General features: G+C 40.3%; 1 protein-coding gene across 4 annotated transcripts in view; it reads right to left on the reverse strand.

Annotated features, from left to right (window-relative positions):
- Positions 1–21,988, reverse strand: part of ADGRB1 (adhesion G protein-coupled receptor B1) — a 263,519-nt gene that overhangs the window by 199,639 nt on the left and 41,892 nt on the right. The gene's annotated exons all lie outside the window — the stretch shown is intronic.

Here is a 21,988-nt window from a genome sequence, read left to right on the forward strand (position 1 = left end):
CATGCTATTTTGAGCAGAAACGGCACTGTTTCAGGTCCATGCTAGTCAGAGGGACCCTGTTGAAAATGGTCCTGTCCACCCACTCACTCCTAACAGCAATGGGTGAAATTCTTACTTGTTCTCTTGCCATTTTACCTGCTGCTGGGAAAGCATAGCAATACTGGACATTGATTGTGGTAAACATTTAATGCTGTTGCATTGTTCTTCTACAGTCCTTGCCATTCTGGGAATCATGCAGCATGTTGTGTAACTCAGGTAATAAATGTACAAACCAGCAGGAAATTTTACAGCGTATTTTACAACAAAGTTTCTTCAAGAAAATGGAGTTACATGAACCCCGTGAACATAACTGGAAATGTATGATCTAGGAAACTTTGACTGAATACAGATCTGTGAGAACTTTTCTGAGGGCATCCAGCTTAAGAGAAAGGACACTGAATTTGGAGGTCCAACCACAGATCATTGTAACCTCCTAAAGAAGATCAGAAACAGGAGTTTATACCTCTAACAAAAAAATGAAAAGCAGGAATATGACATGAAGGTAACTGTGTTGTTGCAAGATAGTAAGCATCAGTTTCATTTCCATCATAATGTTACAAAGCTAACCTCAGTCCAATGGAAACTGGACACTGTAATGACTGTCTTTGCTCACAGACCATCTATAAGGTAAATTTTTGTCCTCCAGTTGGTAGGATGGATAAGGAGACAAATGCTCATGTAAAACAATGGTAATGCTTCTCGATATTATGATTTAGGAATTCTGATTTATTTGAAACTCATATTAAAATAAAACAAACTCCCCCGCAAAAAAAACTACCAATAAGTATATTTAAAAACAAAACAAAACATAGTAGAAAAGATGCTTCACTTTTCAGGCTCAGAAAGAATCAGGGTGAAATGAGAGTCCAGAAAAACAAATGGAAGAAGTTTCCTAGCCCTCTGATAAGGGCAGAAGGAATGATGGAAAATAAGACTCAAAAAATATCAGCAAGCTGGTTAAAAAAAAATGTAAGGCAATGAAGAAAAATACTTAAAGATTTAAAATTGGCAAAAGTATTGATTCAGGACATAAAAAGAGAAAAGAAGTTAACACGAAAATGCTCAGCAACTCCAGAGTTAATATGTTGAGGCCAGAATGTCTCAGAAGGACCCCGATATTCAGTTGGATGTAGAGACTGAACTCCAGCAGTGTGGGAACCTACTTGTATAGTTAGTAGCTATTTTCTTAGGAAATAAGTACCATCTGACTAATTATAAATCCAAAGTTATTCACTGAATCCAAGAAGCCTCACTGACGTCAGTGGGGCCAGGAATCCATCTCTTTATTCCTGTGTTCAATGCCTATATATTGTTTTCATGCAGCTGTAAAGATCTCCTTTATGCATCTTCTTGATTTTTCTCTTGCTCATTCATCCTGATTCATCCTCCTCTGCTTGGAGCTCCTTGAATATCCTATAAGAAGCCCACACACTCAGACACATTTTTGTCCAAGCCTACATTGCAGTATATTTGTCCAACTAATTTTTACTGAAATGAAGTTCCTGCTTTGCACAATTGCCAAGAGCAATTGTTTTGGTGAATCATAAATACTGCAGAAAGGAAATGTTTGTTCAGGTTGTTTGTTTCTGCCTTTGGCAGATTAAGCCATAACAGTACATGCATCCCTCAAGAAGCTAAGATTTTAATTTGGAGAATAAACTACAGTGACAATGTCATTTCAGCAAGAGACCTCTACGTTTTGTCCTGAGTAAAGCCCACACAGCTGCAAGCCTGACTGCTAATGAGATCAGGAATGATTGCTTCAATCTCAGACTCTTTGGCATTGGTTTGTTCAGGCAGCTGAAGAGATGTATAGATCAAAGAATGTTGGCTCCATTAAGCAGTGACCAGATTTTACCAAACATATCCTGGTCTCAGACATAGGGTTTGAATTTTGGGTGGTCATATGTGCAGCCAGGAGTTGGACTCGGATGTTCCTTATGTGTTTCATGCAACTTGGGATATTCTATAATTCTGTGACCTTGGAGAGGAAATTTTGTTTGGAGCATCAAGATCTCCAAACTCATCTCTCTCTGAGATGAAAGTCTAATAGTCATATCTGACAAAAGGCACGGGGTTAAACATTCACTCTGGGAGGTGAACATGCAGCATGCCATGACCTTATCCCTCCCAGGGATCACCTTTCGTGTTCTGTGTTGGTGGAGTGGATGTGTTCCCCTTCCTACCTCGTCACTTAGCATCCTCACTGCAATTGCAATACAGTTTTACCAGGATAAAAGGGGAGAATCCCAGAAATGTCTTTCTTGGGAAAGATAAGGCTCCTCCTCAAGAAGGGGAAACTTCAGTCTTCCTGTACTTCCTTTTACTCAGAGGATGGTAAGGCACTTGAACAGGTTGCCCAAATAAGTTATAGATGCCCCAGCTCTGAAAGTAGTTCAAGGTCAGGTTACATATGGCCCTGGGCAGCCTGACTCCTGACAACCCTGCCCATGGCAGGGAAGTTGGAACTAGATGATCTTTAAAATCCCTTCCAACCTAAGCCATTCTATGATTCTATGATTCAGAAAGATCTTGAGTCCAGAATGAGAAGATGATAGATGGTACCAGTATAACCTGTGGGTTAAGCTAGTATATAGAAAGAGGTCCTCTAAAATCTGTGCATTGTATCTAAAACATATTTAAGGAAATGATTTATAAGATGATACCTATAGGTCTATAGGAATTTATAGGATTTATAGGGAGATACCTATAAGTACCTATAAGATTTATAGGAAGATATCTATAAAACATTAACTTGAATTATCCTTAGATTAGACATCTAACACTGAGGTACAAATCTGAGTCAGTCACTCTAGGATCACGGAGCTGTCCACATAAAGAAACAAATATCTGAAACAGAGCAAGATTTCAGAAAAATCACTGTAATATAAAGATCTTGGTCTTTCACTTTGTCCTGCACCAGCAGACAAGCTTCCATAGGCATATATGTGACTCACTACTATCCCTATGCCCCAGTAGAAGGCAGAACTATTAGCATCATTAGCAGCACTATTCTGTGAGGACATTTCATGAGGACATTTCATGGGAATACAGAAGCTGGACCTCAAAATAAAGATCCAGACACCAAGCCATGTGCTGAAAGTATTGTTGAGCTGGAATCCCTTGTAAGAGCATTCTCTAGATCTCTTCCCTGCCAGTGGAAGACTGCTATCTTCTTAAGTAGATCCCAATTAAAAAGCCCTCTAAGCTGTGCATTAATACAAATAATGCATAATGATAACACTGTCATATTTCATAATATGATGACTGTAACTCCACTCTTGTTAAAGAGCAATTGCAGTGTAATTATGATAAGTATGTTCTCTGACGCACTTTAATACCACAAATACAAATGTGATATAGTTATACTCCATTACAATATACATTATTATTGCAATATAATTGTCTGATAGTAATATAATTGATAATTATAGGACATACTACATGTAGTAATCTTTTACACATATGTGCAAATGTGCACGTCTTTCAAAGTAAATGACTGAAGTTCATAGTGTTGTTGAGAAAAAATACTGTAAATAACATTGCAGTGGTATGTATTCAATTAAGGATGCAAGAGGATACAAAAGAGCTAACAGACTATTCATTCATGCTGTTAATGTTCTTATTACATCAACAGAAATAATTATTGATTGAGCAGAAAAAAAAAAAAAGCACAGTGTAATTATGTTTTAATTGCAATATAATTCCACTGTAATTACACTTTTTTTCTTTCCTTTTTTTTTTCTATTATTTGGCTTGGCTTATAACAATGAGATTAGGGAGACACTGTTCCCATAATTTTAAAAGATTATATCATTGTGTAGCATAATACAGCTTCCCAAGAGAAGTGGGTTCATCACTGATTAATTCATTTCAACCTAAACCTGAGCTGGTGTTGGAAAATTAACTGTAAAGAGTAACAGTGATGAGATGCACTTCGTGTCTTTGGCATCTCCAAGTTACTGCCACTCAAAAAATCTGAAACAGGAACTGAATAGAAAGATGTAATGCCAGAAAATGTGTCCTCATCCTCATTTTAGCATATTTTGCCAGCTTTTAAAGAATCAACTTTCCTCTCTGTCTGAAAATACTACATGTTTTTCAAATGAAAAGTGTATTAGTATATCTAACTCTTCATTCCCTCCCCAAAATCCCACTTGATTCAGGGGAGTTGACTACCCAGAGAGATTGTGTAAGTTATTCATGTTGATCCTCCCTTACTCAATATGCAACACTATGACCACCTCTGGGTCCTTCTGAAGTCAGTGATAATGGAAGATCTTGTTCAGCTCCCTGAAGACAGTAGAGGTATTTATCTCACAAACAACAGGGAGAGATCTCGCAGATGATTAGCAGTAGCCTCAAAGCATTTTTGTGGTTAAATCATTAGGAAGAACAATTAGTATTTTGCTTTCCTCCATTTCCTCTCTTATTTCCTATTCACTAAATGAATAAATAATCGATGAAAAAGTTGGGAAGCAAATGAAATCCTGTATGCCTCCTGGATACTCTAGATGATACAGTAGCTATGGCAACAAGCAGTTTAACAGAACTCCTTTACCTTTGATTTTTCTATTTTTGTCTTAATGTTTACATGAAATAATGGAATTTTCTCTCCCGAGTTCATCTCCTGTATAGGTCAGTGGTCAAAACGCGTTATACAATTTCTCATGTACTCTTCTCTTTCTTGTTCATTACTTGCATGATGGCACATACTTACTCCAAGCTGAAATAAGGTTGACCATGGAGTTTACACAGGCTTTTATTACATCATAGGATCATAGAAAGGTCATCTACTTCTAAACCCTCTGCCATGGGCAGCACTGACAGCTACTGGATCAGGTTGTCCAGGGCTCCTAGACTTGAACACCTCCAGGGATGGGGCACATCTAGGCAACCTGTACCTGTGTCCCACCACCCTCACATCTCCAACAAAGTAACAGGAGATGAAATTTGGGTTGGAGACACATCCTGAACTGACTATACAGCTCATAACAGTAAAACACTGTGACTCATTCCTATGGTATGCTCTAGAGGCCAAATGTTCTGGTGGGCTCCGGTAGCAATAAACAGATTCACATAGGATGAATCTTTCAGTGGCTATAGAACATGTTTGCTCAGGCAGCTTCCAGCTCAGGGAAAGGGGAAAAAAAAAGAAAAGATAAAAAAGATAAAATATTCCTTGTTTCAGTGAACTCCAGTGGATACTTTGTACGATGTACTAAGGTTGGAATTACCTCCAGGGGAGGTCCAGGTTGGATATTAGGAGAAGTTTCTTCTCAGAAAGAGTGGTCAGGCATTGAAATAGGCTTCCAGGGAAGTTGTGGAGTCACTGCCCCAAGGAAAAGGTAGATGTGGCACTGAGTGATGTGGTTTAGTGGGCAAGATGGATAATCTTAGAAATCTTCTCCAACCTTAAAGATTCTATTATTCTACTTCACATTTACTCCTTGTTGCTCTTCTCATAAGTATCTGCTCTTAGCAATAGCTCCATAGTTGGTCTCTCATTAACATGCATTTAAATTAATTCTTGTGCTTTGAAAGTTCACCAGGTCTTCAAATTACCCATCTCTCTGAGTGAACAGCAGTGTTGCAAGGTGAAGGGCCATAGTTGGGTTGAGCCAAGGAGCCTGGATCAACATAATCTTAGTGCTCTTTTCCAATCATAATGATTCTATCATGCTCTGATCCCGAAGTTCAGGAAGGATCTCTGGTGGTATACTATGTCTGATAAATGCAGTATGATATTTGGACACACTGTCTAGTAAACCACACAGCTGTTCAGACCATGGACAAAACTCTCATTGTGTTGCCACTGTGTTGCCTCAAGATCTGGCAATGATTTGTGAATTATTGCAACATTTTGAGGGAACCTGAGACTAGCACAGTGGCATGGACGGTGAGATCAGGGTGATGGACTAATGCCTGCCACTGCAGAGGTGTTCAAGTTAGGCATCTCTATTTGAATTTCTTTTTTTAGAAACTTGAGTTAATTTCAAGTCAATCTAAAGCTCAGGGTGAGAGATGCTTTGCCCTCCAGGAAAATGCCGGTTCCCTCTCAACTGCAAGACATAAATGTAGCCACAGAAAGATTTATTCTTTCATTCCAACAAACAACACAGGTTACACTGACAGGGAGCCCAGCGCAACACTGCTTCTGCTGATTTGACTTTTGCTCACCTGGCCCTTCAGAAGCTCTATGGACATGTAAAGCAAATGAGCCCTTAACCTGCCCTGCGGCTCCAGCTTTGCATTCTCTCCCCGAGCATGCAGTCAGACTGCAGCAGCTATGAGAGAGGGGCCAAATGTTTTCAGGCTTCTCCCCAGAGCCAGGAGTGTCAGAGTCTGTGCTAAGGTTTGGGCTTGCAACCAACGCTGACACTGCATTGCAGCACTAGGAAAAGTGGGGAGGGAGGAAAGCTGACTTGCATCCTGCGGGGAAAACAGCAGAGGCGGGATCCTACTGCTCATCTTTGGTGGAAATTCTGGTCAGAGAGGGCTACATTCCTATGGCATCTCATCACAAAAAGGCACAGATAGATGCGCAGCACTGACAGACGAAGAAAATAAAAATAAGGTAATAATTCCTAAATGTGTAATGTGTAAGCCTATCTGAGCTGGCAGTTGTTTCCTTCCACAAATGCTGTGTTGCCAGTCTAACTCATTACTTTATTGAGTGCTCTGGGATACTCAGAATGTGAGACTGTGCTCTTAGAAAATACACTGGTGTCCTACAGTCAATTCCATTCTTGTTCAATAGAAAGCAGATCAAGCTGTTACAAAGAAAACCTTGCCAGAACCAATAACTGTACAAGGCATGACATTATGTTAAGATGCTGCTTCAATAAATTATCAGCTAAAAAGAGTTTTGTTCCTTTAATACCCTTGAGATTCATGACTGCACAAACCCACATGTGTACACAGGTAAATGCAGTTAAACAGATACACCATATTCTGCTGTCAGTGAATCTTTGGGTAATGAAGAATTACATATGTAAAACCCTATGGTAAAATCAGTACTTATTGACCTATATCCAGAAATGAAGAAAAAGACACATTTCGGGGACATGGTACCCAAAAAAGAGGAAATGCTACATATTAAGAATCTTAACACCCACCTGTAAGGATGGATCTCTAAGGTTTATTTATGCAGCCAGGTCATGGCATATGCTGAATGCAACCAAAGGAATATGAAATCAAAACCTGGCTGATGGCAGAAAGGAGATTTAGCAAGAGTGTAGACAGAAGGTAGAGAAAGAATGATCAGGAGGCACTGTCTGGGACGGAAAGATCGTAAGGTGAATCCATTTGGAGTCTGATCTAGTAGGTGGCAACCCTGCCCTTGGCAGGTGGGTTTGTATTGGAAGGTCTCTGGAACTAGATTTAAAGTCTTTTCCAACTCAACCCATCCTATGATTCTATGGAGGGCTTGAAGAAGAGATGGAAAATAGGTTCATTAAGAAATGTTATTGAGAATTCTTTCTTCTTGGCATATGGTTAATGAGGAGGATCAACATCCTGCATCTACCTGAAGGCCTTGAGGCATCACTTTACAGTGAGTAGGTGTTTTTTCCAGTAGTGTGGATAGTCAAATACAAACATCATAGCAAATTTGATTCCCAAGGAAGAGATGTCAACTCTTCTTAATGACCAGATATCTCCAAGACTCCCAATTCGCACTTTCACTTGAACTGAGACGACTATTACTGAGACATCCCTGTATCCCTTATGATATTAAAAGTGAGCTGGTGGTGATCTGTGACCAAACCTCCTTATTAAAGGACTCCAAATCTCTTCACAGAACTGGGGAAAGAAATCAAGAGAAAAAAAAAATATATATACAGTGACAGGCTTTAAATTGGAAGAGGGTAGATTTAGTCTAGATATTAGAAAGGAATTCTTTACTGTGAGGGTGGTGAGACAATGGAAAGGGTTGCCCAATGAGGTTTTGAATGCCCCCACCCCAGATGCATTCAAGGCCAGACTGAATGGGGCTTTGAACAACTCAATCTAGTGGGAGGTGTCCCTGCCTAGAACAGAGGATTGGAACTAGATGATCTTAAATGTCCCTTCCAACCCACACCATCCTATGATTCTAAGACTCCCAGTTGAACTACAGATCTGCATCGACTCATTGCTTAGCTGATGAACTCTGAAAGACTACAGCCCCAAGCAGTTATCTTCCAGGGAGCTTTCTTGCATTTCTCTGCACAGGCCATAATCAGATATGAAGCTTCTCTGGGATGCATTAGCACAAATGATGCTCTGCAGAAAGAAATCATGCTGCAGCATCTGCTGCATGCAGACATAAGTCCTCCCTGCCATCCTAGTTGTTACTATTGTTATTAAGGATTTCATAATAACATGACTTGAGGGTCACAATTTGTCTGAGAGACATAGGCTCTAAAAATGATGTATTCTTCCTTTCCGTTTTTCCCTTGCCAGCAGTAAGATGTTGACATGATTGAAATCCTGGCGAGGAAAGAACAGAGGGTCCAGTGTGACGATGGAATTGAATTCCCAGGTCTTGCACTGGAACAAAACTTGCCATCAATAGTGTTTGTAAAATAAAACAGTTCTACCACTTCTGTTTAATACTTGGAGTTTGCATTAATTTCATTTGGTTTTGCTTGTTGTTTAGTTTCTTCCCAAGAACCAATCTTTGCCAGAAAGAACAAGTTGTTTTTGCAGTGCTGGGATGATGCAGTTTTTCTTCTGGGACAACCTGTTTACATCTTGATCTGCTTTCCTTGGAAATCTGAGATAGAACAGCTCAAGCTCTTGGTGCACTGGAGAAGTGCCACAGTGGGAATTTGGCTCAAAGGAAGTCAGAATTAAAAATGGGGAGTTTCATTTCTACAGGACTGGCTTGATTCCTATTTGGATCAAGGGTTTCTGTTAGGATCACTCATGAGAGTCATAAAAAAAGGAAAATTCCATTTCGTGGCTGCCTACTGGATTTTATAGTCCTTTCTCAATTTCTCACCAAGTTGATGCTCACACCTTAGGAGCTCCAGGGTGAACAAGTACTAACAACCCTACTGGTGATGTTCTTCAGTGAAACTGAAGGATGTCTCATCTGCCATCTGAGATCTGGCCTAAGAGACATCACTGAAAAAGAATGGGTGGAGTCCAGTTTATACTGTGCATTCCAGTCTCCACAGCTTTCAGTCCTACAGCTTTTGCAGACATTAAGATAAGCTTCCAAGCAAAGATCTACTAGAATAAAGCAGGATAGCTCTAACATATAAATCAAGCCAAGTCATTTCCAACTAACTCATTATTTTTTAACACGGTATGAGAGAGTTTCCTTTCTTACACTGAGCCAGTACCTTTCTTTGGAAATTCAAGGAAATAACGAAGCTAAAACAAACAAACAAACAACAACAACAACAACAAACATCAACGTGCTTCTGTATCTGGCTCATACAGCACTAATGGACCAAGAAAATTGTTCTGGAGATTCCTGCCTCACATCCTCTGGGATTTAACTGCCCTGGATGCTCAGTACAATAATACTAAGAAAGAGCTGGTCATTTTCCAACAGCTGAAGATAAGTTTGTTAGTTAATGGCCCAGATCAAAGCTAAGGGCGATTAATGATCTAACAAACCGGTCGATCAACTGGTGATGAAGATCAATTACAGCCCATATCAACAGCCCTTGCCAAAGATTCACTTTTATTAGTCTTTACTTCCTTCTGTAGGACCTAGGACAAGCAAGGGGCTATCTGAGGTAATAGCTCGCTTTCTGAAAATCAATAACCAATCAACACCTGGAATTTACTCTCAAAAAAATGCTTGTCCGATACCTTATTCAAGGGGGTTCTTTTTTCTCACTGTGTTTAAAACTCTTTCCAAAAACTCTGCAATGCTGGGAAAAAAAGCACCTGTAAATGGCAACCCTTTTCTTGTGGATTTATTCTCACAGAATGACCAAAGCAAGCTACTTTGCTCTGGCAGTGAGGGAAAAACGTATAATGTAGGAATGTAATTCTGTGAACTAGAGAGTTCACAACAAACTTACCAGGTCCTTATAGAAAACAGAATTAGAAGAATAACACTGAATCATAGATAACAGTGTAGGGAGAGACTGGCCTCATCTTCCTACCTCTTAATTTGGACTCAGTGATCCTTATGAGTCTCTTCCAATTCTGGATATTCTATGACTCTCTTACTGTTTCACTTACGCAAAGTATACCCGAGCAATGATACTTCCATTCTCTTCTAAGAAGCCTCTCCACTCTGTCAAACCATTTTCATAGCCTTTCTCTCTAGGAAAAGCTCTGCCACATCTAACTGAGATATCCCCCATTGGAATTTAAGCTAACAATTTCTTGTCTTGTATGTTCAGAAAAATATATATTTGTTTCCTCTGTCACAATTCCCTTGGTACTCCCACATCCCACACCAGGCAAACTAGTCTCATATCTCCCTTTGTTCTAATCTTCTATAGAACAAAAATAATCCTGTTTTTGTTTTTGTTTTTAATTATTTTTATTTGTTTATTTATTTGTTTCTTTAATTCATCCTCATTGTCTAATCAGTAGTATCCTAATCCAATGTTTGAGCTCTTGAGCTCATTAGAGATCTCAAATGAGATCTGTTCTATCAAAAAAATTTTAATAATACTGTTTCCAGCAGTGCCAATAGGAGACACTGTTTAGGCAGAGCTCATGTTTTTGTCCCCTTTCTCCTGTTCATAATTAAGAATTGCTGTTTCAGATGTGTTAGAGGAGTCTCTCCCTTGTATGTCTTCCAGCATCCACCCAGTTTCCTCACCTGCCAACTTCTTTTGGGTATACTGATGGACAGCTGCACTGTACATTAATGAACTCAGTGCAGAAGAGTCAAAATATCTCTCAGGATCTCTGGGAACTGCTGGAGTCAAGTAGCAGAGCTCCTCTATTCCTTTTACCTATTCAGCCAGTTACATTTCATTTGCTTACAGCATCTTTTTATACTGCTCCTTCTTTCTAGAAATGAATACTGCAGTGGATATTACCTCTTCCCAGTATGATGGAGATGAAAATGGAAATAGGGGCAGAAGAAAGTAGGTGGGAGAGTGAGGTGGCATGATGGCTTGGAGATTTAAAAGGCTGTTAAAATGTGTATGTGTGCAAGAGAGGGACAAAATAAACCCTTCTGTAGGTAAACAGCTATAGCTTACATCCCTCTGTTCCAGAATGAGACATCTGCATTCTACTAAGATTTATCTGTCAGCCCCCTGATAAAGTTATGAAGGGCTTTAACTCTCTCTAACAGTCAGCATGTACGCAAGATTTACTATGTTTTTAATAGCAACTTGTACTGGAAGTGCAGAGACGGGAAGAGTGGTGCAAACACATAAGTCTCCAAACAGTCAACAGAGAATGACAGCTATCTCCTAAGAGTGATTTAGTCAACCAAAAAGCTGCATCACCTTGGAGTTATGAGCAGATTATGTTGCTGGTTTCAAGGTCTGGTTTTGATTTTCCTATGCAGTTCTGTCATCAGCCTCCATCTTTAGATACAGTGCATAGGTGCAGACTGCATTGATGGCATCAGCCCAACCTAACTTTGACTGCTGGAACTGCACCGGTGTAAATCATCTCTCATTCCCCCACGGTACTGTGAGTCACTGATCCTGGCACTTGGCTGTCTTGGCATGTCTCCTAGAATTCACTGCATGGCTCTCAGCAGTCAGGGAATGCTTTCAATGGGATTTTTGGGTAGAGGTGTATTGACTGCTCTATGCCTTGGTTTCCTCATCACTGAAACAAAACTAATAAGCCTTACTCACTCTTTAAAATGAGAAAGAAAAACCTTCATCAAAAAGCTTAGCCAACTGTGGTTTATGTAATGCTTTGTGAGAGAAGAATTAAGAAAAGTTGAGTTATAAAGGATAGTCTGAAAAGTGTCTTCTCCACATATTGTCTATCGGTTCACGCTGACTTTATCTCTCAACTCAGTTGAGCATCTGCTTGCCCAGAATTAGCCTCGGGGATGGGAAGCCCAATTCAAATTCCACTTGCAGCCTTCAAGGTGAGACAGTGATCTTATTCACCAGCTGGAGTTGGCTAGAGAATATTGTCTTGGTTCCTTTCTGAAACACTGAGCTATCCTGCTCAAGCTTTCCCTATCTGTCTTACTCCATTGTGCCCTGATGATAAATTTGACTTCCTGTTCTCTCATTGCTTTACAGACCTTTACAATACAGAAGCTACTACTGCTGTCAAACCTTTTTCAGTGTCAAGTCCCCCTCTCCCATCACTTCATCCAATCATTATTAATTAACTAGTTAATAGCCTCAAATTATTCTGTAAACGAATTGATGTTTGAGCTGTATCTGTGTAGTGCTTTCCTGCTGCCAAGCAGCACAGTAACAAACTTACCAATTCAGAGTCTTTGCAACAGATATTGTGACAGAAATAAATTTGTATTCTGGCATGAACTTTTTGTTATTGCCTGAGAATTATCCATTTTGAATGCCTTGAGTACAAGCGAGCACTATTGGCACTTTCTCAGCTGAACATGAAGCAGTAGTGTACCCAGGTGGCCAAGAAGGCCAATGGCATCCTGGCTTCTATCAGAAACAGTGAAACCAGAAGGAACAGGGAGGTGGTCATCCCCCTCTGTACTCAGTGCTGGTGAAGAAGCATCTTGAGTTTTGTGTTCACTTCTGGACTCCTTACTACAAGAAAGACACTGAGGCCCTGCAGTGTGTCCAAAGAAAGGCTAGAAAAGTGGTGAGGGAACTGAAGAACAAATCTTATGAGGAATAGCTGAAGGAACTGTGATTGTTTAGTTTGGAGAAGAGGAGGCTCAGATGTGACCTCATTGCTCTCTACAACTACCTGAAACGAGGTTCTGGTGAGGTCTCTTCTCTTGCATAACAGAGATAGGACTAGAGGGAATGGCCTCAAATTGCGCCAGGAGAGATTCAGGTTGAATACTAAGAAAACCTTCTTCTCCAAAAGAGTGGTGAGGCAATAGAACAGGCTGCTCAGGGAGGAGGTGGAGTCATCATCCCTGAAGGTGCCCAAGAAACATGTAGATGTGGAAGTAAGGAAAACAGTATAGTGGACAATATTGATGGTAAGTGGATGGCTGGACTAGGTGATCTTGGAGATCTTTTTCAATGTTAATGATTCTATGATTGATTCTATGACTGCTCCTAGTCTTCTGAACTTTGTGACATACAAGGAATCACAGTATTGCTCCTCACTTCCACACGAACCTTAGAAAAACTGCAGCTTTTGGAGTAAGGCTGCAGAAGTGCTATAATCAATGTTGTGCTATATTATATGGGATGGGTAGCCACGAGCCTTTCTGTTCTGGACTCATGCAGACCCAGTGGGTCAACAACATCTAGTCTCATCTCTACCACTGCCAAATAAATGTGAATGAGATGGATATTTCTCTTCTAGATTGAAAACTGTATTGGAAGACAGGAGATCAGAGGTGGTTCTTAATTCTTAGACACATCCATGACTTTGTGGGTGCTCTTGTGAGAGGCACTTAGATCTGTACCTTGACTGCACTGCATTACCTACACAAAAATGCACTGAGAGATACTGAGTTTTAGAGAGTCTCATGCAATGCTTTTAAGTTTCACATGAAAGGCTCTGCAGGAGGGAGAGGCTGCTGCTAGGAGAACCACACTAGCTTCATGAGATGTGAATGCTGAGCAGGTCTGCAAAATCAAACTTTCTCTTTTCTGTTATTTTCTCTATCTGCCCTCTCCTTGCCAATTGCACTCCCACTCTGTCATGCAAGTTATCTGCCTTAAGCTTCCCAGTTCTAACAAGATCAAACTCCTAGAGCTCCACACAAGAGTGACTTACTACACAGGTGAGAGCATGGAAGTACAAGGAGTCAAGGTGCGTCCATTGTTGTCCTGGGCTCTAGATAAACCAACAACTAAACCAGTTCACTGAGACATAGGTTATCTTTTCATACATATAGTCGAGGCTCTACATATTCTGTAGAGATAGGAGATGTTCTCCAGTCTGTTTGAGATACTGTTGTCTGTTTTGTCCAGGGCTCCATCCTCCACCCCAGCTCCCTGAAATTAGTAGAAAAATTCTCACTCATTTTAGGAACAGATATGTCAAGACATTAATTTCTTGATATCCCACTTCAAAGGAACCATTTACTCCTCTCTCTCCTGAACAATTGGAGAAATTTTTCACCACTGCACTGATGGGAGAAATGACTCTGCTTAATAGAGACAGATGGAAAAAATATAAGGTCATTTGGTCACAAATGAAAAACTTGCCTCCTACAGTAGTTTAATGCCGAGTTTGCCTGGCCCCCTATGTGATTAGATTATTACTTATTCACTTATTCTTCTGTTTAATCATATAAAGGGAGGGTGCCCTACATGACCCCTCTGGGTACTTGCCGAATCCTTTGTTCTTTTATTCTGTCTTTAACCAAGATGATTTCCATACAGGTTCCTTTCATAATGAGCCCTGAATTATTTTACTTCATCATCCACATAAGGTACCATACAGTTTGCTGGTATGTGTCTATCTGAGCTATTGCTGCAGAACATTAAGCAACTCATAAGCATTGGTCACTTACAGAGCCCTGGATTATAAGGCTAATTGGACCCTTTCTTCTTTTACTTCCCGATTAGGGATGGCCTCAGAGATTATACTCACCCAGAACTTTTGGCTACATTATAGTCTACCTCTTAGAAATAACACAAATTGAGGATTTAGTAGAAATGGTGGGTGTGGGTTGACAGTTGGACTTGATGATCTTAGTGGTCTTTTCCAACCTTTAGGATTCTAAATTAAATAATGAGGCAAAATGCTTGTCAGCACTTAAGCTCCAGGACACCTGGAATCTTTATTATTTATCTAATATTTATCTAATCTGGATTATTTAGTTTTCTGTATGGTGTTTAATTTCAAGTCTACTTTTTTTCCTTTGCAGCAGCTTCCTTACCCCTAAATTGGGTATTATACTCTGAAAGCACATTTTTTAATCTAAAGATGAAACTAGGTGTGTAATAGAGGAGTTTTACAATAATAAGAAGAATACCTTGCATAGGAAACACCGTTTATTCATCTTTCTGTCCCCATGAGCTGTTATCAGTTGTTTAAAAATTGGAGCCATGTTTCCTGATTGCACCTGCCTTAACTAAGAGTTATTACATACTGAGAGGCTTCCTCCATCACAACACACCAGCACTGCACATCCAAGATATAGTAATATTAACTCTTTGTTTTACATTAAACAATTTACAGGGAACAAGTGACTTGCTTATAGCTGTACTGTTTGCCCAATAACAGAGATAGATAGAAAAAAAATCATGGAGCCCTGATGACCAATTTTGTACTCCAACTATTAGTCTACACATCTGTACTGCAGTTGATTTGCAGAGATATTTGACTTGCCTCCATGACGAGACTATGTTGGATAATTTATTGGGCTCCTTGTTAGCCTAACAACCTGTATATCAAGATGGGCACCTACCTATGCTTGTAAAACGAGAGGATCCTTTGAAAATCACAAATAAATCCTAGAAGGAATGTTGAATATGTGATGAAACATGCAGTAGTCAAATTTCTGTCCTGATTTTAACTAAGTCGCTAGTCATAAGCACTCATTTCATCTAAGCACAACAAAGGACAGGTCTCAGAAAGGTGACTCATACCCTGAGAAGAAAAATATATTAAAAAGTTGAATGTTCAGCTTTGGAACACATGGCAGACAGCTGAAAGCTGCCATCTGAGAGAAGAGCCTGAGAAGAAAACATGCTCAGTGAAATTCCAGGAAAGCAATGAAGCACTTGAAATGCAGTTATCTTGCCTCATCTCCCAGACCAAAGGTTGCTACCATTAAGATTTCATCCAACAGAGTACCTGTGATCTGTAGCAATCTGCGTGGCTTTGAAGGAGGGGATACTGGATATAGGAGGAAAGAGTTGGAAAATATTCCCTGCACTTCATCGGCATTCACAACATTAAGCTGCAGCAAGACTGGACCTGGGAAAAGTTGATTAATAAATGCCAGGGAACTTTCTCATAAATCTGTTGCTTTCATGACATTGAACAAGGCACATGAGTCCCAACATATTCTGGTGTTGTGAATACCAGAAGCACAGGACAGTATCAGCATCCCATATTGGCGCATACTGAGTCACCACAGTAAAGGTGCTTCCATACATGTTTTCAGTTTCTCCATACACAGTGATCCCACCAACCCATTCTAAGAAAGTACCTCAGCCCAATATCCTTACATGTTTGGAAGAGAAGTTTCAGGCCCAGCTTTTGTATTGTCTAGGTACCCTGAATGAGGAAAGACCAAGCTCCATCAGCACATAATCACCCACTCAGGTCCTTCCAGTTGTCGTGTACATACTAAAGATTGGATGAGAGATTGGCTAACTTCTCTCTGCTCTTCATCTCACAGCTGGTAACACTGCACAGTTGTGTGTATTTTAGTATGTTGCTAAAGTGCTGATTTAAAAAGTCGGATTATACCAAAAGCTCAGTAGGTATAAGATATACAGAGCTTTCATGTAAAAATATCAGGGAAAATATGTAATCTGAGATTAATGGACTTAGACAGTAGGCACCTTCTGTACCTTTGTCTGTTTCAAGGTTGGTGCCTTCATAAAAGCTAGTCTTCAGATTTCCCATGTAATCAGTAGTAATATAGACAACAAGTCAATATAGTGTAAAACACAATCCATCAATCAAAAATAGATACCAATGGATCACAGTCAAGACTACCTTGGCAAAACTCCAGATTGACTCCTGGGTATATGAGAAGTAAAAGAATCCCATAAAGAAATGATGAGTCAGGCAAACTCTACAAACATAGCCAAAAGTGGAAGAAACAGGCACTCATGGGTGGGTGCCTATTGGTAGAGTAAATGGCATCTCTCATAGCGGTGAAGTTCACTGCTCTGTGGGACAGACCTGTTGTGTGCTGGGGAAGGCAATCATAAACACAGTATCTCACCAGAATGACTGTAATCTTTATTCCTTAAACCGGGTGAGGAATGAACATGTCTCTTTGCATTATGTTCATTCATAGCACAAAATCGGAAACAGCATCATAAAAAATAGTTACATCATGCTGTTTTGTTATTAAAGTCAGTGGGTTTCAGATGGACTGGGAGCTGAGCAGTGGTTATGCAAAAAGCCAATCAGAAGTCTGAGCAGTGATTAAAGAGTAAGTTTATAAAAGAAGTTGGCAGGTGTTGAAAGGAGATTGTCAGGTGATGCCACCATGAAAGGCAAACAAATAAAAACAAATTCAAGGAACAGTAATTTCTTTCTGAAAGCGGAGGAATCAACATGTCTAAAAGGAAAGTGAAGGGAGTGTGGAGAAAGAGAGTAGGCAAGACTGCATATTTCCATTCTGAGGAGAGGAAAACAAGCTGCAGCTCAGATAGACTAATGAGATACTTTATTACTTCAGCTCTCTGGCTATTTATTTCAGTCTACTTTTCTTCTTATTTTATAAAAGTACTGAATCCATCTCCTGTGTAAAGTTTCCATTATGTAGAATCAAAAATAACATTCCAGTTTCAATATGATCTGGGCTGCAGAAAGAGCAATGAGTCAAATATACTTTATTTGCTGCTGCTGTTTCCAAAAACCAATACCATGAATGTGTTAATTTGACCTTAATAGCATCAGAGCATTTACTGAGTAGGATACTAGAGGAGAATGGAGTCAGAAACTCAATCTTTCCAGCGACTGGAGCCTAACATTTTAGACTTGGAATCACAGAACCATAGAATCCCTTGAGTTGGAAGGGTCATCTCTGAAGGTTATCTAGTCCAACTCCCCTGCAGTGAACAGGGACATCTACAGCTACATCAGCTTACTCAGACCCAGTTCAGTCTGACCTATGGCTCTGTACTGCCTCTTACCAAGATGAGTGAACAGATTACATTACTGCCAAATGTAGCTTGCCAGCACAAGACTGTGGACTACTTTCTGATGTCAAAGAATTATAGAATGATAAGAAAGGGACCTTAAAGACCATCTAGTTCCAAAACCCCTGATATCGACAGGGACAGCTTCCACTAGACTATGCTGTCTAAAGTCCCAACCAACCTGTCCTCAGATACTTCCAGATACGGAACATCCACAACTTCTTTGGCAATACTTTGTCTTGAACAATAAAATCCCAGGGGCTTGCACAGATACCATCCCAAACTGCTTCACTTTGTCCTCCAACATAGAAAGGGGAAAAAGATCAGAGTATCACATATCCAATGAGTTTCTAGGTCTTGCCGTTGTGGGAAATACTAGCCATCTCATCTCTGGTTTTATCTGCTGGGAATTAGGTGGTGCAAGAAGAAAAACTGAATAGAGATATATTAATGGTGTGGCTTAGAAAACAGTAGTTGATTGCACAGATCAGCTCCTTTTTTTCCACACGACTGTCTATAGTTATCTAATCTCCACTGCCCAGAGCTCTGCTTATCACAGAATCATCCCTATGAGATGAAATCAAGGCAGGACATGCCTTTCTCTATTCTGTAAGACTCATTGGTTGATGTTCCTCACAAGAGGAACGAATACTTCTCATCTCTCAGTCAGCTCTGAGGGTGCCCTTGCAAGTCAAAAATGACTGCTCACCACCTCTCTATGAAAGAAGACAAACTTATTTCACCTATGTCCCAGACAAGGTCCTCAAGATCACATGGAGATCCTGAAAGTGAGCTTATGTTACCTACTAAAACAACTATTTTCCTAGCAGACCTCATCAACTCTTCTTTGGAGCATATGTTTCTCTTTTCAAACTCAAAGAATGAATGGAAATGTCTGGAAAGATAGGCAGAAAGCTCCAAGATCTTTTTGCATTGAAAACACATTCTGTTGACTGTCATCTGTGAATACCTACCCTATTACTGCAACAATCTAAGAAATTAAATACATTATCTTGATTTAAAGAAGAAAAAAAAAAAAATAGAAAAGCTAGCAGCTGCTCCTCCAACAGGGAAAAAAAGATCCTGGAACACATTTATCAGACTCCTGTAGGGCCTTCTTTTACAGCAACTATCTTAGAAGTAAAAAGGAAACAAAAATCCTGCCCTGGGTAGAAGGACATATCAGCCCTCCAGCTTCACTATTACGTCATTTAATGCCTATTGCCTGGATTAATAGGCATTTCAATCGGAAATACTTTTTGGAGCAGAACTTGGCTACAGCTGCTTTCCTTTCTGGGGATCCCCTACGGTGCTCTATAAAGCAGCAGATTAAATACTGATGGAGCAGTGCTGGGAAATAGCAATTGTAGCTGTGGTGATTGTTCACACTTAAGCCTGGACATTAGATCTTGGCATTTGAGTGAAAGAATACTAGTTGGAATTCTGGGGTCATTCTTTGGTATACTAAGACTCATATTTGGAAGATATAAATATAGCAGCAAATACCTTCAAAGCGCTAAAGGTCCATTAATTGTACTTTCTGTGACAGTCTATATTTTTGGTGGAGATATATACACTGGTGATAGACTTTAGCTTTGAAAATCCAGGTGTTCAGTAGATTTATTAAAGGCAGAATCACTTCCCTTAGAAAATAACCATTTCAGGATGTTCAATATCTAATAAAGACTTTGGATCAGCACTGTTTCTCTTGGTTCCTCTGCAGATACCTAGCAAACTTTTGTTTACAGAGACAGTCCCCACTGAGAAAGTGTTCAGAGAAAAAAAATTGCCAACATATCTCTCTTCCTTTGCTTCTCCATTGGGGATACAAGACCCAGTTTTGCTCTGTTGTCTGGCTCTGGGAATGGAAAAAAGCAGGCTTCCCTGCTCTCTCTTTCTGCATCTATCCTTGACCAGTCACATTAAATTCTTAACTCATTACCTTCAGTGTGGTTGTTACTTGGTTATTAGCTGTCACCAGTGTCAACCTGAAGCAGCATATGGTAGCTTTGCTGTGTTCAGCATGCAGTGAGTTAACAAGAGTTTCCAGCCATACTCACATCCCTGGTCTGGGAAGTCCTTCCCTATTGTCAGCAGTATATACAGAGAGCTTCACAGGGAACTCCATAACAACACTTAAATCACATTGCTGGATACATCTCATTTCTGTTTCATAGAATCATTAAGGTTAGAAAAGACCACTGTGATCACGTACTGCAACAATCTAAGATCATCTAGTCCAACCACTGCCACCATGACCACTAAACCACGTCCCTCAGTCCCACATCTACACGGTTCCTTGAAAGTCTTCAGGGACAGTGGTTCTACCACATCCCTGGACAGCCTATTTCAATGCCTCACCGTCTTCCTGAGAAGAAATTTATCCTGATATCCAAACTGAACCTTCCCTAGCACAAATTAAGGTTACTACCTCTTGTCCTATTGTTGGTATCTGTGAAAAGAGACAGACCCCCAAGCCACTACAACCACCTTTCAAGGGGCTGCAGAGAGCAATTAGGTCTCCCCTGAACCCCCTCTACTCCATACTGACCAATCCCAGTTCCTTCAGCTAATCCTGGCAAAATTTGTGCTTCCTTGCAGCAAACCTCACCAAGTGGATCTTAAAACATTTTCATCACATTTGGACAGTTTCTTTACACTTCCTGGAAACAGAAATACACCAGAAAAAAACTTGCCCCAAACATTTTTTACAAGCCAGGAGGGGCCAAAAGATGTTCTCTGCCTCTTCCCAGCCTTACATGAGAAGGTCACAAGTCCCATCCTGCTGCCATCCAGGTTGACAAGCAGTCTGAACAGCTAGCACGGAGAGGAATACAATAGCTTATATGGGTCTGACAGCAGATCTAATGCTAAACCCAGTCTCGCTAATGCTTTATAAATGTCAGCCTTGTCTGCTTTTGAGCAGGTAAGGGGAAAAGAGCAAAGGCTGCTTGAGCTCGGTGTTACTTCAATTTATCTAACACTGCCAGAGCCAGAGCCCAGCCCAGCAGGCTGCTGATCAAAATGTAGCTCTACAGGTGGTCTCCAACATCCTTAAACCCTTCCCCCTATTTCTCCAGAGAAAAGGGATCTGGGGCCTGGAGGGATGATGTGAAATGGCAGTGGAAGCATCCCCAAGGGAAGTGTAGCCAGAGGCTCCTAAGTGAAAGAAACAGAGAAAAAGACGCAATGTCAAGTGGAAATGTAATTCTCAGAGGTGTGACAAGCTTGACTAAACAGCTTCTCACCACATCTCTGTTCACACAGTTGAGGTCATCCCTTTGCTTCCCAGCAAAAATAACAGGAGCTCCTCCTGGCCACCCTACTTGAGCTGCATCACTCTGCTCCTCCCCTGAACAGCTGGATGGCAGTGTTAGGTTTGAAAGTGCATCCCCAGGATAGTAGCACAATTGCTGCTTTACTTCTACATTATGCATCATCTTCCCCAAGCACACGCTCCCAGCAGGTGTCTATCTCCAAGCAGTACAAGGGCACTGTCACTCTATGCTTGTCATTCAGTCAGTGGAGTTTAAGAGGAGATGGTCCTGATACAGAGCAGTCATCTCCCTTGGTGCTTCCATGTGCTTTACAAATTCAACTCATTGTAGGAGAGATAGACTGGATAAACTTTAAGGGTCCATTTCAACGCAAACAATTCTATGATTCTATGAAAAATGAAGTCAGCCAGATCAACAAATTGAGATCCATCACCCTTTCAGGCAAAGGAAAAGTGGGGATGAGGATTGTTAAACCCTTTGTTGAGGAGAGGTGATCTCTAGGTGATGTGGATAGGCAGAGGTGCATGGGGGGAACTTTCAAGCCATTCAAAGCAGTGTTACCTAATGTATCTCCAGCCATGAACATCTGACTTTTGAGTCCAAAAGGAAAAAAAGGGGGAAAAAAAGGTATTATTTTTGTTCAGATATCTACGGAATCTCTTGGTCTGCAGTCTAACTCTGCAGGATTATATTGTTTTTTCTGCAGCACAATAAATCCAATATTTTCAAATTTAACTCAAATTTTTTAACCAAGTGTGAAAATGAAGAGACCCAAAAAGAAGCTGA

This window comes from Coturnix japonica, chromosome 2 (genome assembly GCF_054131305.1).
Source record: "Coturnix japonica strain WE chromosome 2, WE-NBRP24, whole genome shotgun sequence".
In the NCBI taxonomy this organism is placed as follows: domain Eukaryota; kingdom Metazoa; phylum Chordata; class Aves; order Galliformes; family Phasianidae; genus Coturnix; species Coturnix japonica.